Source organism: Oncorhynchus kisutch, linkage group LG18 (genome assembly GCF_002021735.2).
Source record: "Oncorhynchus kisutch isolate 150728-3 linkage group LG18, Okis_V2, whole genome shotgun sequence".
Lineage (NCBI taxonomy): Eukaryota > Metazoa > Chordata > Actinopteri > Salmoniformes > Salmonidae > Oncorhynchus > Oncorhynchus kisutch.
This window is the reverse complement of record NC_034191.2, coordinates 50,250,672-50,265,477: the sequence shown is the minus strand read 5'-3', so window position 1 is coordinate 50,265,477 and position 14,806 is coordinate 50,250,672. Positions and strand designations below refer to the sequence as shown.

Genomic DNA, 14,806 nt, shown 5'->3' with positions numbered 1-14,806 from the left:
CAACTGACGGGATGAGGTCAACATCCTTCCAGGATACCCGGGCCAGGTCGATTAGAAAGGCCTGCTCGCAGAAGTGTTTTAGGGAGCGTTTGACAGTGTTGAGGGGTGGTCGTTTGACTGCGGACCCGTAGCGGATGCAGGCAATGAGGCAGTGACCGCTGAGATCCTGATTGAAGACAGCGGAGGTGTATTTGGAGGGCTAGTTGTTCAGGATAACGTCTATGAGGGTGCCATTGTTTACAGATTTAGGGTTGTACCTGGTGGGTTCCTTGATCATTTGTGTGAGATTGAGGGCATCTAGCTTAGATTGTAGGACTGCCGGGGTATTAAGCATATCCCAGTTTAGGTCACCTAACAGAACAAACTCTGAAGCTAGATGGGGGGCGATCAATTCACAAATGGTGTCCAGGGCAGAGCTGGGAGCTGAGGGGGGTCGGTAAGCAGGCGGCAACTGTGAGAGACTTATTTCTGGAGAGAGTCATTTTTAAAATTAGTAGTTCGAACTGTTTGGGTATGGACCTGGAAGGTATGATATTACTCTGCAGTACACTGCAACTCCTCCCCCTTTGGCAGTTCTATCTTGACGGAAAATGTTATAGTTGGGTATGGAAATCTCAGAATCTTTGGTGGCCTTCCTTCTGATGTTGACATGCATCGAACACAGAAGTCAACAAATGAGGGTGCCTGGGGACATGCAGGGCATGGGTTTACCTCCACATCACCCGCGGAACAAAGGAGGAGTAGTATGAGGTGTGCGGCTAAAGGCTATCAAAACTGGTCGCCTAGAGCGTTGGGGACAAAGAATAAAAGGAGCAGATTTCTGGGCGTGGTAGAATATATTTAGGGCATAATGCGCAGACAGGGGTATGGTGGGGTGCGGGTACAGCGGAGGTAAGCCCAGGCACTGGGTGATGATAAGAGAGATTGTATCTCTGGACATGCTGGTTGTATTGGGTGAGGTCAACGCATGTGTGGGAGGTGGGACAAAGGAGGTATCAGAGGTATGAAGAGTGGAACTAGGCGGTCCATTGTAAACTAAAACAATGATAACTAACCTGAACAACAGTATACAAGGCATATTGACATTTGAGAGAGACATACAGCGAGGCATAAAGTAATCGCAGGTGTTGATTGGGAGAGCTAGCTAAAACAACAGGTGAGACAACAACAGCTAATCAGCTAACACAACAACAGCAGGTAAAATGGCGATGACTAGGCAGAGAGGGTCGGATTAACTACACACAGAGCCTGAGTTCGCGGCTGGGGCCGACAGGTAAAAAATAAATAAACAGAATGGAGTACCGTGATTAATAGACAGTCCAGCAGGCATCAGCTATGTGGCCAAGTGAAAATAGTGTCCAGAGGGCAGCAGTAGATGGAACAGGGGAGCCGCCACTACGCTAGCACTCGAGCGACACGCCGTTTAAAGTTAGTAGCGTCTGTTCCGACGGAGGTCGGATGAAGGCACAGCGGATTGAGTATTCGTCGGCAGCCCAGTCGTGGTGGTGCGGCGGGGCGCCGTGTCGACAGAGAATCCAAGCCAGATGGCGAAAGAGGTATTGTAGAATTTAGTTTGCTAGCCGGGAGATGCGCCTGGCTCACGGCTAATTGGTGCTAGCTTCGTGGCAGTGGCGTTAGCCACTATAGCCAATCAGTAACACCAGTGAACCGGTGCCAAGGTCCAGAGTATACAGCAAGGATCCGGTGGAGTATTGGGCTCTAGCCGTGTATGAGTGGGGTTCGGGTGAACAGCTGAGTAGGCTGGGAGGTGGGCCTCAGGGATAGCTTCGATGCTGGATGCCACGGTGAGTGCAAACTAGCTGTGAGCTAGCTAGCTGCAAGCTGTGAGCTAGCTAGCTGCAAGCTAGCCGTGAAGATCAGAAGTAGTGGTCCAGGGATTACGGCAGGAATCCGGCGTTGTTGTGGAGAGACAGTCCGATACTGGTAGACTGGCGAGTATTATCCAGGCTAAAAACAGGGCTGGTATCTGTGCAGAAGGTAAAAGTCGCTAGCAGTGGCTAACAATGACTAATAAATATCTTGTAGCTAATTAGCTGGTTAGCTTCTGGAGGTTCTAAAGTTTAAAACATTTAAAATAATAGTGATACCGTATCACATTGGGTGAGGCAGGTTACCGGAAGGTATAATCTAATTAAAAATCGAAAGGAGATTGAAAATAAAGTACAAAAATACACGAGACACGAAAAAAACACGTCTTCACTGCTACGCCATCTTGGATCTAAGGGGGGTAGCAGAAAGAACAGTGTATGACTAGGGTGGCTGGAGTCTTTGACAATTTTTAGGGCCACCCTCTGACACCGCCTGGTATAGAGGTCCTGGATGGCAGGAAGCTTGGCCCTGGTGATGTACTGGGCCGTTCACACTACCCTCTGTAGTGCCTTGCGGTCGGAGGCCGAACAGTTTCCATATCAGGCAGTGATGCAACCCATATGGATGCTCTCGATGGTGCAGCTGTAAAACCTTTTGAGGATCTGAGGACCCATGCCAAATCTTTTCAGTCTCTTGGTGGAATAGGTTTTGTCATGACCCTCTTCACAACTGTCTTGGTGTGCTTGGACCATATTAGTTTTGTTGGTGAACTTGAATCTCTCAACCTGCTCTACTACAGCCCCGTTGATGAGAATGGGGGAGTGCCCGGTCCTCCTTTTCCTGTAGTCCACAATCATCTCCTTTGTCTTGATCACGTTGACGGAGAGGTTGTTGTCCTGGCACCATTCGGTCAGGTCTCTGACCTACTCCCTATATGGCTGTCTCATCGTTGTCGGTGATTAGGCTTACCACTATTGTGTCATCAGCAAACTTAATGATGGTGTAGGAGTCGTACCTGGCCGTGCAGTCATGAGTGAACAGGGAGTACAGGAGGGAACTGAGCATGCACCCCTGAGGGGCCACAGTGTTGAGGATCCATGTGGCGGATGTATTGTTACCTACCCTTACTACCTGGGGGTGGCCCGTCAGGAAGTCCAGGATCCAGTTGCAGAGGGAGGTGTTTAGTCCCAGGGTCCTTAGCTTAGTGCTGAGCTTTGGGGCACGATGGTGTTGAATGCTGAGCTGTCGTCAATGAATAGCATTCTCACATAGGTGTTCCTTTTGTCCAGGTGGGAAAGGGCAGTGTGGAGTACAATAGAGATTGCATCATTTGTGGATCTGTTGGTGCGGTATGCAAATTGGAGTGGGTCTAGGATTTCTGGGATAATGGTGTTGATGTGAGCCATGACCAGCCTTTCAAGGCATTTCATGGTTACAGATGTGAGTGCTACGTGAGTGCTACGGGTCGGTAGTCATTTAGTGTTCTTAGGCACAGGGACTGTGGTGGTCTGCTTGAAACATGTTGATATTACAGACTCAAACAGGGAGAGGTTGAAAATGTCAGTGAAGACATTTGGCAGTTGGTCAGTGCATGCTCGGAGTACACACGTCCTGGTAATCCATCTGGCCCAGCGGCCTTGTGAATGTTGACCTGTTTAAAGGTGTTACTCACAACGGCTGCGGAGAGCGTGATCACACAGTCATCTGGAACAGCTGATGCTCTCATGCATGTTTCAGTGTTACTTGCTTCGAAGTGAGCATAGAAGTAGTTTAGTTCATCTGCGAGGCTCGTGTCACTGGGCAGCTCTCGGCTGTGCTTCCCTTTGTAGTCTGTAATAGTTTGCAAGCCCTGCCACATCCGACAAGCATCGGATCCGGTGTAGTACGATTTGATCTTAGTCCTGTATTAACACTTTGCCTGTTTGATGGTTCGTCAGAGGGCATAGCGGGATTTCTTATAAGCTTCCGGGTTAGAGTCCCTCTCCTTGAAAGCGGCAGCTCTACCCTTTAGCTCAGTGCGAATGTTGACTGTAATCCATGGCTTCTGGTTTGGGTATGTACATACGGTCACTGTGGGGACGACGTCCTCGCTGCACTTGTCACTGATGTGGTGTACTCCTCAATGCCATCGGAAGAATCCTGGATCATATTCCAGTCTGTGCTTGCAAAACTGTCCTGTAGTTTAGCATCTGCTTCATCTGACCAGTTTTTTATAGACCGAATCACTGGTGCTTCCTGCTTTAATTTGAGCTTGTAAGCAGGAATCAGGAGGATAGAGTTATGGTCAGATTTGCCAAATGGAAGTCAAGGGAGAGCTTTGAAGTTGTCTCTGTGTGTGGAGTAAAGGTGGTATAGAATTCCTTCCCTCTGGTTGCACATTTAACATACTGATAGATATTATGTAAAACTGATTTAAGTTTCCCTGCATTAAAGTCCCCAGCCACTAGGAGCACCACCTCTGGATGAACGTTTTCCTGTTTGTTTATGGCGGAATACAGCTCATTTAGTGCGGTTTTAGTGCCAGCCTCGGTCTGTGGTTGTATGTAGACAGCTACGAAAATACAGATGAAAACTCTCTAGGTAGATAGTGTGGTCTACAGCTTATCATGGGATACTCTGAGACTTCCTTAGATATCGTGCACCAGCTATTGTTTACAAATATGCATAAGCCCCCGCCCCGTGTCTTACCAGAGGCTGTTGTTCTGTCCTGCCGATAGTGTGTATATCCCGCCAGCTGTATGTTCTTATTGTCGTCGTTCAGCCACGACTCGGTGAAACATAAGATATTACAGTTTTTAATGTCCCGTTGGTAGGATGTACGTGCTTTAAGTTGGTCACATTTATTTTCCAGTGATTGAACGTTAGCTAGCAGAACGGAAGGCAAGGGCAGATTAGCCACTCGTCGTTTGATCCTCACAAGGCAGCCTGATCTCTTTCTGCGAAACCTACGTTTCCTTTTCCATCGAATCACGGGGATCTGGGCCTTGTCGGGTGCCTGTAGTATATCCCTCGCGTCCGACTCATTGAAGAAGAACTCCTCGTCCAATTTGAGGTCCAGAAGCTCTTTTCGGTCATAAGAGACGGTAGCAGCAACATTATGTACAAAACAAGTTACGAACAACGCGAAAAAACAAACAAAATAGCATGGTTGGTTAAGAGCCAACCACTGGGAATCCACTGGGATTCTCTGCCTCTAACCCTATTACAGGGGCTGAATCACTGGCTTGCTGGGGCTCTCTCATGCCGTCCCTGGAGGGGGTGCGTCACCTGAGTGGGTTGATTCACTGTTGTGGTCATCCTGTCTGGGTTGGCGCCCCCCCCCCTTGGGTTGTGCCGTGGCGGAGATCTTTGTGGGCTATACTCAGCCTTGTCTCAGGATGGTAAGTTGGTGGTTGAAGATATCCCTCTAGTGGTGTGGGGGCTGTGCTTTGGCAAAGTGGGTGGGGTTATATCCTTCCTGTTTGGCCCTGTCCGGGGGTGTCCTCGGATGGGGCCACAGTGTCTCCTGACCCCTCCTGTCTCAGCCTCCAGTATTTATGCTGCAGTAGTTTATGTGTCGGGGGGCTGGGGTCAGTTTGTTATATCTGGAGTACTTCTCCTGTCCTATTCGGTGTCCTGTGTGAATCTAAGTGTGCGTTCTCTAATTCTCTCCTTCTCTCTTTCTTTCTCTCTCTCGGAGGACCTGAGCCCTAGGACCATGCCCCAGGACTACCTGACATGATGACTCCTTGCTGTCCCCAGTCCACCTGGCCATGCTGCTGTTCCAGTTTCAACTGACCTGAGCCCTAGGACCATGCCCCAGGACTACCTGACATGATGACTCCTTGCTGTCCCCAGTCCACCTGGCCATGCTGCTGCTCCAGTTTCAACTTCCACCTGACTGTGCTGCTGCTCCAGTTTCAACTGTTCTGCCTTATTATTATTCGACCATGCTGGTCATTTATGAACATTTGAACATCTTGGCCATGTTCTGTTATAATCTCCACCCGGCACAGCCAGAAGAGGACTGGCCACCCCACATAGCCTGGTTCCTCTCTAGGTTTCTTCCTAGGTATTGGCCTTTCTAGGGAGTTTTTCCTAGCCACCGTGCTTCTACACCTGCATTGCTTGCTGTTTGGGGTTTTAGGCTGGGTTTCTGTACAGCACTTTGAGATATCGGCTGATGTACGAAGGGCTATATAAATAAATTTGATTTGATTTGATTTGATTTGATTTGAAGAGCCGATAAGACGGCAGCCCTATTCTCCGGCGCCATTTTCACCTCTCTTTTGGGTGTGGTCTCAATAAGTTTGCAGAGGTCCGAAAATAGTGTTCAAACATGATGAAATCATGTGGTGACAAAAGCACAGCTCGGTGAGAGAGATGAGTCACAGGCGGCAGTCCGGTTGAGGAGGAGATGTTCAGAGTAAAACTGAAAGGTCAAAAATGTGATGGTAGTTTTGGCCTCCGGCCCATGACTACAGTAGGTCCAGTGAGAGGATATCTATAAATAAAGATCAGATACAAAAGAGACACACCTGGTCTCCCCTTGATTAAATATTATTGGTGTAGATTGGAAGAAAAAATCTGTCCCCACAAAAAAATGTTTGAAAAAATGTCAGAATTCATAAGCACATAATTGAGACAGTGGCATTATCTATAATTCTAAGCTCTTAATTCAAAGCTCTTGTTGGATATTGTAGTACTTCATTGGCCTGTTTAGTATGGGTGATGCACTATTCACTTTGGGGGAAGGCAGTTTGGTTCTCCTCCATAGATTAGGACAGCCATTATTGCCCTGTTGAAGGGGATCAGATGCTATGACGTAAGTAAGAGCTCACCCAACAAGAGAGGATGGCTGTGATAATGACCACATTACTACCGGAGGATGTGTAATCATGGCTCAGGTGTGGCTTAATGCTTGAAGATGCATATTGCATATTATTGATTTCTGACGAGGAGCTCTCATTTGCAACAGAACAAATATAAGCTTCCACCAGATGCTCAACCACTATCAGATTTTGCCCAAGGTTTAAGCAGCTGTGAAGTCAAGTCCAAAAATGCATTTGAACTGCTGTTAATAATTCATATTTGTTTGCTCCCAAAATACGAGGCCATCATTTTACAAAAAGAATAAGACTCTATTATGCCAGATATGAAGAGCAGCTGAATAGGTTTTTATACGCTATATCCAAAAACATCAACCACACAAGTAGCTAAAAAGAACAAATGCACATATAATGAGAACACATGTTGTGCCCCATAGATTATGTTGTGCCCCTTTATCATAAAAACATTAGATCAGATGGATATTGGGTCTGATCCCTGATCTTCCAGAACCACTGGCCTTCTCCTCTCCCAATCTGGGCTAAAGACGTCATAGGCCTTTCTCAACGTTTGGTGAAATCCTCAAACTCTTGCCTCGGCGAGTTTCACCACACACTCATTTCACACAAATTAAGTCAGAACGTCACATAGCAGTCTCATTAACCCATGCTGTGTGTCTGACAATGCTATAGGAGAGGCTACAGCTGTGGAAGGATAGTGAAAATGGAAACCTAATTCCCTTTATAGTGCACGACCGTTGACCAGAGCCCATAGGGACTCTTTGCCCATTAGTGTCATAGCAACAAGTATGAGACGAACATGAACATGGTATTGGCTCCCTCCATCTACATTTATGTATGTGCGGTGAGACAGAGAAGGAGAGACATACAAATCCACGTTAACACTCATCTTGTCCTTTTCAAGATCAGTGATCAGAACGTCCACTCCAAGAAATCATCTAAAGTATCTAAAGCTGTTGTTGAATTGCACTATTATGGTGTGACGGAGGCTGTCCGAATATGTACACCGTACATTTCTTAGTTGACTGAGGAAATCTTGCTTGCAGGATGATTAACAGTGTTGACCGTTTGTGCCATGGTGTTTTTTGTTAATGAGACTGATCATAAATCGTGGCCTACACAGAGAGTGGGCAGAGGTCCACCATTGATCTTCTCCGGTTTCCCCAGTCTAGAATGGCAGATTTCCTCCTGTCAGTTCAATTACCAGTTATCTGCTGCTAACTGAAGTAGGTGTTGTTTGTTTAGTGGGGGTGCTGGTGGGTCAGATTGAACAGGATATTAAAAGCTATGGAAACACTACTAGAGTGTATGGTCTGGTGTGATCGAAAGTCATGTTGCCAAGGCCGGGATTCAATCCGATTAGCGATAGATCTGCGTAATAGCGAACTTGACATTTAAAGGTAATTTCATTTTTTTGCTGACATTTGCACCATTTACAGTTAAATCGGTCTACAAAATACAGGAAAATCGCATTTAAAATGTTAATAACCTAAAAGGGCGGTTTGAATCGAATCTCTGCCTAAATCCTCCTGGGATGGTGGCTGGGATAGGGCATGCAGGGTGGGAATTAAGAGATACAATGCTCCCGTGTTCGCGGAGTCCACATTCCCGGTAGAAGCTGCGCATGTCAGCTCAATCAGAAATGACCTTTAAATTGTGTGTTTTCGACAAAGCGTGAATCGGATTGAATCCCGGCCTAAACACACAAAAATAGCTGAGAGATTGCACATTTGCACATTTGTGTGTCATATCTGTAGGTTCAATCGGGAAGATGGCAAACATACAGTTTATTGACATATTAAAACTATTACAAATATAAAGATGGAATGAACACCACAACACCATGTAGTATTATTAATATCCTTAAGAAATAAATATAGTTACCAGCATAGATAAACTGCAGCATCAGCGTGCCGGTATCAATCTTTATTTCATGAGTTTATTCTTTGTACCCAGTACCCTCAAGTTATTGGATGTGCGAACACTACGTTTAAAAATAGTATTAATAATCGTGACCTGTTCTAGGATGATATGTCTTTTTCACTGTTTCAAGGCTTGCTGACTGCAATTTTAACGGTTTAACATGACATTTTTAGGGCAACACCCCCCTAGAGATGGTGTTGGTATTATTTTCCTTCTGAATTAGACCAAGATGTTCCAGGAACCTAATGTTTCATGGGCACAATGTAATTTTTTTTTTTTACCTTTATTTGACTAGGCAAGTCAGTTAAGAACATATTCTTATTTTCAATGACGGCCTGGGAACAATGGGTTAACTGCCCCTGTTCAGGGGCAGAACGACAGATTTGTACCTTGTCAGCTCGGGGGTTTGAACTCGCAACCTTCCGGTTACTAGTCCAACGCTCTAACCACTAGGCTACGCTGCCGCCCAAATAATAAATGTTGGGGTCAACTAATCTAGAACATCTAAAAAAAAACTTAAATGGAAGAATATTTCTTTAAATGACAAAACAGTGGGTAGTGTAATTAGCTTGCTTGACAGATTCAAATAATGTTGGAAATTAGATCAGTCTGAACAAGTACTGAGAATGTACCTGCTTTTACAAGGATCATGCATTGGTGTAACAAGTGGCGTTGCTTCATTCACAAAATTAATAAGATGCAGACTTGTATATAAAATATAATAAAATGCAAAACCACCAAAAAGACACTGATTCTTTAAATCAGGGGAGTACATGTCCTGCCCCAATCCCCTCATTCTGAAATGACATTTTTGTCCCCCCTAGTTTTATCATTGGAATGTGATACAAAACGAGGCTACGGTATGCTTTAGGACCATGCGGACACCTCCAAGCAGTCGGATAGGCTGTTTGGAGTGTTTATCCAACTGGTGAAAAAATTACAAATAATAATAGTTATGTCCCTCCCATTTCGAAAACCAGGGGTAGCAGTGGTAAGGATGTTTTGGTGCTGAAAAGAAAGCTCTGCTGTTGGGAAAGCTTTATATAGGGCCTAACTGTTTGTGGGTACCGTTTGTCACCGTTATAGTGCAATGAATGTATTCTTCAATGTTGTATTGTCTTGTGTAATGGCTTTGCTGGCATGTGTCAAAACTTTTCAAGTATGTTTGCCCCACCGAGATGTAATTTTCAATTGGGAATAAAAGATCCAGTGCCCTAATGGATAAGACATCAGCCTCCAGAGCTGGGGATTGTGGGTGCAAGTCCCACCTGGGTCTGTTGAAAGCAGCTGTGCATTAAATTAATGGCCAGACATGACTTGGTTCTTGCTAAGATCCACTTGCATGAAAGGTTTAGCTTTAATCAATATCTGTACTAAATTCCCAATTCCCTGATTCAAATAGTGAATTCCAAATAAATGAAGCGTTACTCAATAGTAGGAGTGCTAGAAAAGTGACAATTGGGAACCCCTCTTCCAGGTCATGACTTCACCAAACAATCTACAGCTTTATTAATCATAAATAAAAACATCTTCATAGTATTCAAATGACTCCAATAGATCTAGTGAGTCAGGATTTGTTTTTTTGTGAAATGTATTGTGACAAACATGATTGTGAAACTACACGTTATAATAAATGCTGATTTGAATGTTGATTCGTATTTGTATGATGATAACAGTAGAATAGGTTTGTCTACTTGGAGCCTGCTGCTAGTGGTTGTTTTCTTTTAGATTAGCTGTTAGTATATTGTTGTTGTTCTTGAGGCTGGCCAGTGAGGCAGCGTAGTCCACTACTTTTCCCACACTCCACTTGGAACAGAAGAACATGGGCAGGCTGGAGTCTTTGCCCTCTTTGGGAAGGAAGACGTTGAAATAGGTCCACTCTGTCTGGAAAACAAAATGAATGAGATGTAGACTTGTATATAAAATATAATAAAATGCAAAACCCCCAAAAAGACAGTGATTCTTTAAATCAGGGGAGTACATGTCCTGTCCCCAACCCCCTCATTCTGAAATTACATTTTTGTCCCCCCTAGTTTTATCATTGGAATGTGATACAAAACGAGGCTACGGTATGCTTTAGGACCATGCGGACACCTCCAAGCAGTCGGATAGGCTGTTTGGAGTGTTTATCCTACTGGTGAAGAAAAAATAATAATAGTTATGTCCCCCCCATTTCGAAAACCAAAGCTGCACCCCTGCTTTATACTGTATATAATGTATTTTCAACTCATTTTTCATTTCAAAACTTGAGACATCTGTGGCTTTGTGTTTTGTGAAAAAACTGCACATTTTAAAGTGGACTTTTATTGTCCCCAGCATAGATTGTACATCTCAATTGTTAGTAGGAACCACATTTGTTTAAGCAAGTCAGCCATATCAGCTACAGTATGTTTTTTTTTAAAGGCAGTAAACGAGGCTGAATGAACTGTTTCGCTGCCAGACAAGGCTCCGCTGATAGCCAGGTGTAGCAGTGGTAAGGATGTTTTGGTGCTGAAAAGAAAGCTCTGCTGTTGGGAAAGATTTATATAGGGCCTAACTGTTTGTGGGTACCGTTTGTCACCGTTATAGTGCAATGAATGTATTCTTCAATGTTGTATTGTCTTGTGTAATGGCTTTGCTGGCATGCGTCAAAACTTTTCAAGTATGTTTGCCCCACCGAGATGTAATTTTCCATTGGGAATAAGAGATCCAGTGGCCTAATGGATAAGGCATCAGCCTCCGGAGCTGGGGATTGTGGGTTCAAGTCCAACCTGGGTCTGTTGAAAGCAGCTGTGCATTAAATTAATGGCCAGATATGACTTGCTTCTTGCTAAGATCAACTTGCATGAAAGGTTTAGCTTTAATCAATATCTGTACTAAATTCCCAATTCCCTTATTCAAATAGTGAATTCCAAATAAATGAAGCGTTACTCAATAGTAGGAGTGCTAGAAAAGTGACAATTGGAACCCCTCTTCCAGGTCATGACTTCACCAAACAATCTACAGCTTTTTTAACCATAAATAAAAACATCTTCTAGTATTCAAATGACTCCAATAGATCTAGTGAGTCAGGATTTGTTTTTTTGTGAAATGTATTGTGACAAACATGATTGTGAAACTACATGTTATAATAAATGTTGATTTGAATGTTGATTCGTATTTGTATGATGATAACAGTAGAATAGGTTTGTCTACTTGGAGCCTGCTGCTAGTGGTTGTTTTCTTTTAGATTAGCTGTTAGTATATTGTTGTTGTTCTTGAGGCTGGCCAGTGAGGCAGCGTAGTCCACTACTTTTCCCACACTCCACTTGGAACAGAAGAACATGGGCAGGCTGGAGTCTTTGCCCTCTTTGGGAAGGAAGACGTTGAAATAGGTCCACTCTGTCTGGAAAACAAAATGAATAAGATGTAGACTAGTATATAAAATATAATAAAATGCAAAACCCCCAAAAAGACAGTGATTCTTTAAATCAGGGGAGTACATGTCCTGTCCCCAACCCCCTCATTCTGAAATTACATTTTTGTCCCCCCTAGTTTATCATTGGAATGTGATACAAAACGAGGCTACGGTATGCTTTAGGACCATGTGGACACCTCCAAGCAGTCGGATAGGCTGTTTGGAGTGTTTATCCTACTGGTGAAGAAAAAAATAAAATAATAGTTATGTCCCCCCCATTTCGAAAACCAAAGTTGCACCCCTGCTTTATACTGTATATAATGTATTTTCAACTCATTTTTCATTTCAAAACTTGAGACATCTGTGGCTTTGTGTTTTGTGAAAAAACTGCACATTTTAAAGTGGCCTTTTATTGTCCCCAGCATAGATTGTACATCTCAATTGTCAGTAGGAACCACATTTGTTTAAGCAAGTCAGCCATATCAGCTACAGTATGGTTTTTTTTAAGGCAGTAAATGAGGCTGAATGAACTGTTTCGCTGCCAGACAAGGCTCCGCTGATAGCCAGGTGTAGCAGTGGTAAGGATGTTTTGGTGCTGAAAAGAAAGCTCTGCTGTTGGGAAAGCTTTATAAAGGGCCTAACTGTTTGTGGGTACTGTTTGTCACCGTTATAGTGCAATGAATGTATTCTTCAATGTTGTATTGTCTTGTGTAATGGCTTTGCTGGCATGCGTCAAAACTTTTCAAGTATGTTTGCCCCACCGAGATGTAATTTTCCATTGTGAATAAGAGATCCAGTGGCCTAATGGATAAGGCATCAGCCTCCGGAGCTGGGGATTGTGGGTTCAAGTCCCACCTGGGTCTGTTTGAAAACAGCTGTGCATTAAATTAATGGCCAGACATGACTTGGTTCTTGCTAAGATCCAAATGCATGAAAGGTTTAGCTTTAATCAATATCTGTACTAAATTCCCAATTCCCTTATTCAAATAGTGAATTCCAAATAAATGAAGCGTTACTCAATAGTAGGAGTGCTAGAAAAGTGACAATTGGAACCCCTCTTCCAGGTCATGACTTCACCAAACAATCTACAGCTTTATTAATCATAAATAAAAACATCTTCATAGTATTCAAATGACTCCAATAGATCTAGTGAGTCAGGATTTGTTTTTTTGTGAAATGTATTGTGACAAACATGATTGTGAAACTACATGTTATAATAAATGTTGATTTGAATGTTGATTCGTATTTGTATGATGATAACAGTAGAATAGGTTTGTCTACTTGGAGCCTGCTGCTAGTGGTTGTTTTCTTTTAGATTAGCTGTTAGTATATTGTTGTTGTTCTTGAGGCTGGCCAGTGAGGCAGCGTAGTCCACTACTTTTCCCACACTCCACTTGGAACAGAAGAACATGGGCAGGCTGGAGTCTTTGCCCTCTTTGGGAAGGAAGACGTTGAAATAGGTCCACTCTGTCTGGAAAACAAAATGAATAAGATGTAGACTTGTATATAAAATATAATAAAATGCAAAACCCCCAAAAAGACAGTGATTCTTTAAATCAGGGGAGTACATGTCCTGTCCCCAACCCCCTCGTCCTGAAATTACATTTTTGTCCCCCCTAGTTTTATCATTGGAATGTGATACAAAACGAGGCTACGGTATGCTTTAGGACCATGCGGACACCTCCAAGCAGTCGGATAGGCTGTTTGGAGTGTTTATCCTACTGGTGAAAAAAAAAAAAATGTGTTATGTCCCCCCCATTTCGAAAACCAAAGTTGCACCCCTGCTTTATACTGTATATAATGTATTTTCAACTCATTTTTCATTTCAAAACTTGAGACATCTGTGGCTTTGTGTTTTGTGAAAAAACTGCACATTTTAAAGTGGCCTTTTATTGTCCCCAGCATAGATTGTACATCTCAATTGTCAGTAGGAACCACATTTGTTTAAGCAAGTCAGCCATATCAGCTACAGTATGGTTTTTTTTAAGGCAGTAAATGAGGCTGAATGAACTGTTTCGCTGCCAGACAAGGCTCCGCTGATAGCCAGGTGTAGCAGTGGTAAGGATGTTTTGGTGCTGAAAAGAAAGCTCTGCTGTTGGGAAAGCTTTATAAAGGGCCTAACTGTTTGTGGGTACTGTTTGTCACCGTTATAGTGCAATGAATGTATTCTTCAATGTTGTATTGTCTTGTGTAATGGCTTTGCTGGCATGCGTCAAAACTTTTCAAGTATGTTTGCCCCACCGAGATGTAATTTTCCATTGTGAATAAGAGATCCAGTGGCCTAATGGATAAGGCATCAGCCTCCGGAGCTGGGGATTGTGAGTTCAAGTCCCACCTGAGTCTGTTTGAAAACAGCTGTCCATTAAATTAATGGCCAGACATGACTTGGTTCTTGCTAAGATCCACTTGCATGAAAGGTTTAGCTTTAATCAATATCTGTACTAAATTCCCAATTCCCTTATTCAAATAGTGAATTCCAAATAAATGAAGCGTTACTCAATAGTAGGAGTGCTAGAAAAGTGACAATTGGAACCCCTCTTCCAGGTCATGACTTCACCAAACAATCTACAGCTTTATTAATCATAAATAAAAACATCTTCATAGTATTCAAATGACTCCAATAGATCTAGTGAGTCAGGATTTGTTTTTTTGTGAAATGTATTGTGACAAACATGATTGTGAAACTACATGTTATAATAAATGTTGATTTGAATGTTGATTCGTATTTGTATGATGATAACAGTAGAATAGGTTTGTCTACTTGGAGCCTGCTGCTAGTGGTTGTTTTCTTTTAGATTAGCTGTTAGTATATTGTTGTTGTTCTTGAGGCTGGCCAGTGAGGCAGCGTAGT

At 43.4% G+C, this 14,806-nt stretch overlaps 1 non-coding gene across 1 annotated transcript; it reads left to right on the top strand.

Moving 5' to 3' along the window:
• The first annotated feature begins 12,745 nt into the window (after positions 1-12,745).
• On the top strand, positions 12,746-12,818 carry trnar-ccg (transfer RNA arginine (anticodon CCG)). The gene has a single exon. It is a non-coding gene; the product is annotated as a tRNA-Arg (tRNA).
• Positions 12,819-14,806: the final 1,988 nt, after the last annotated feature.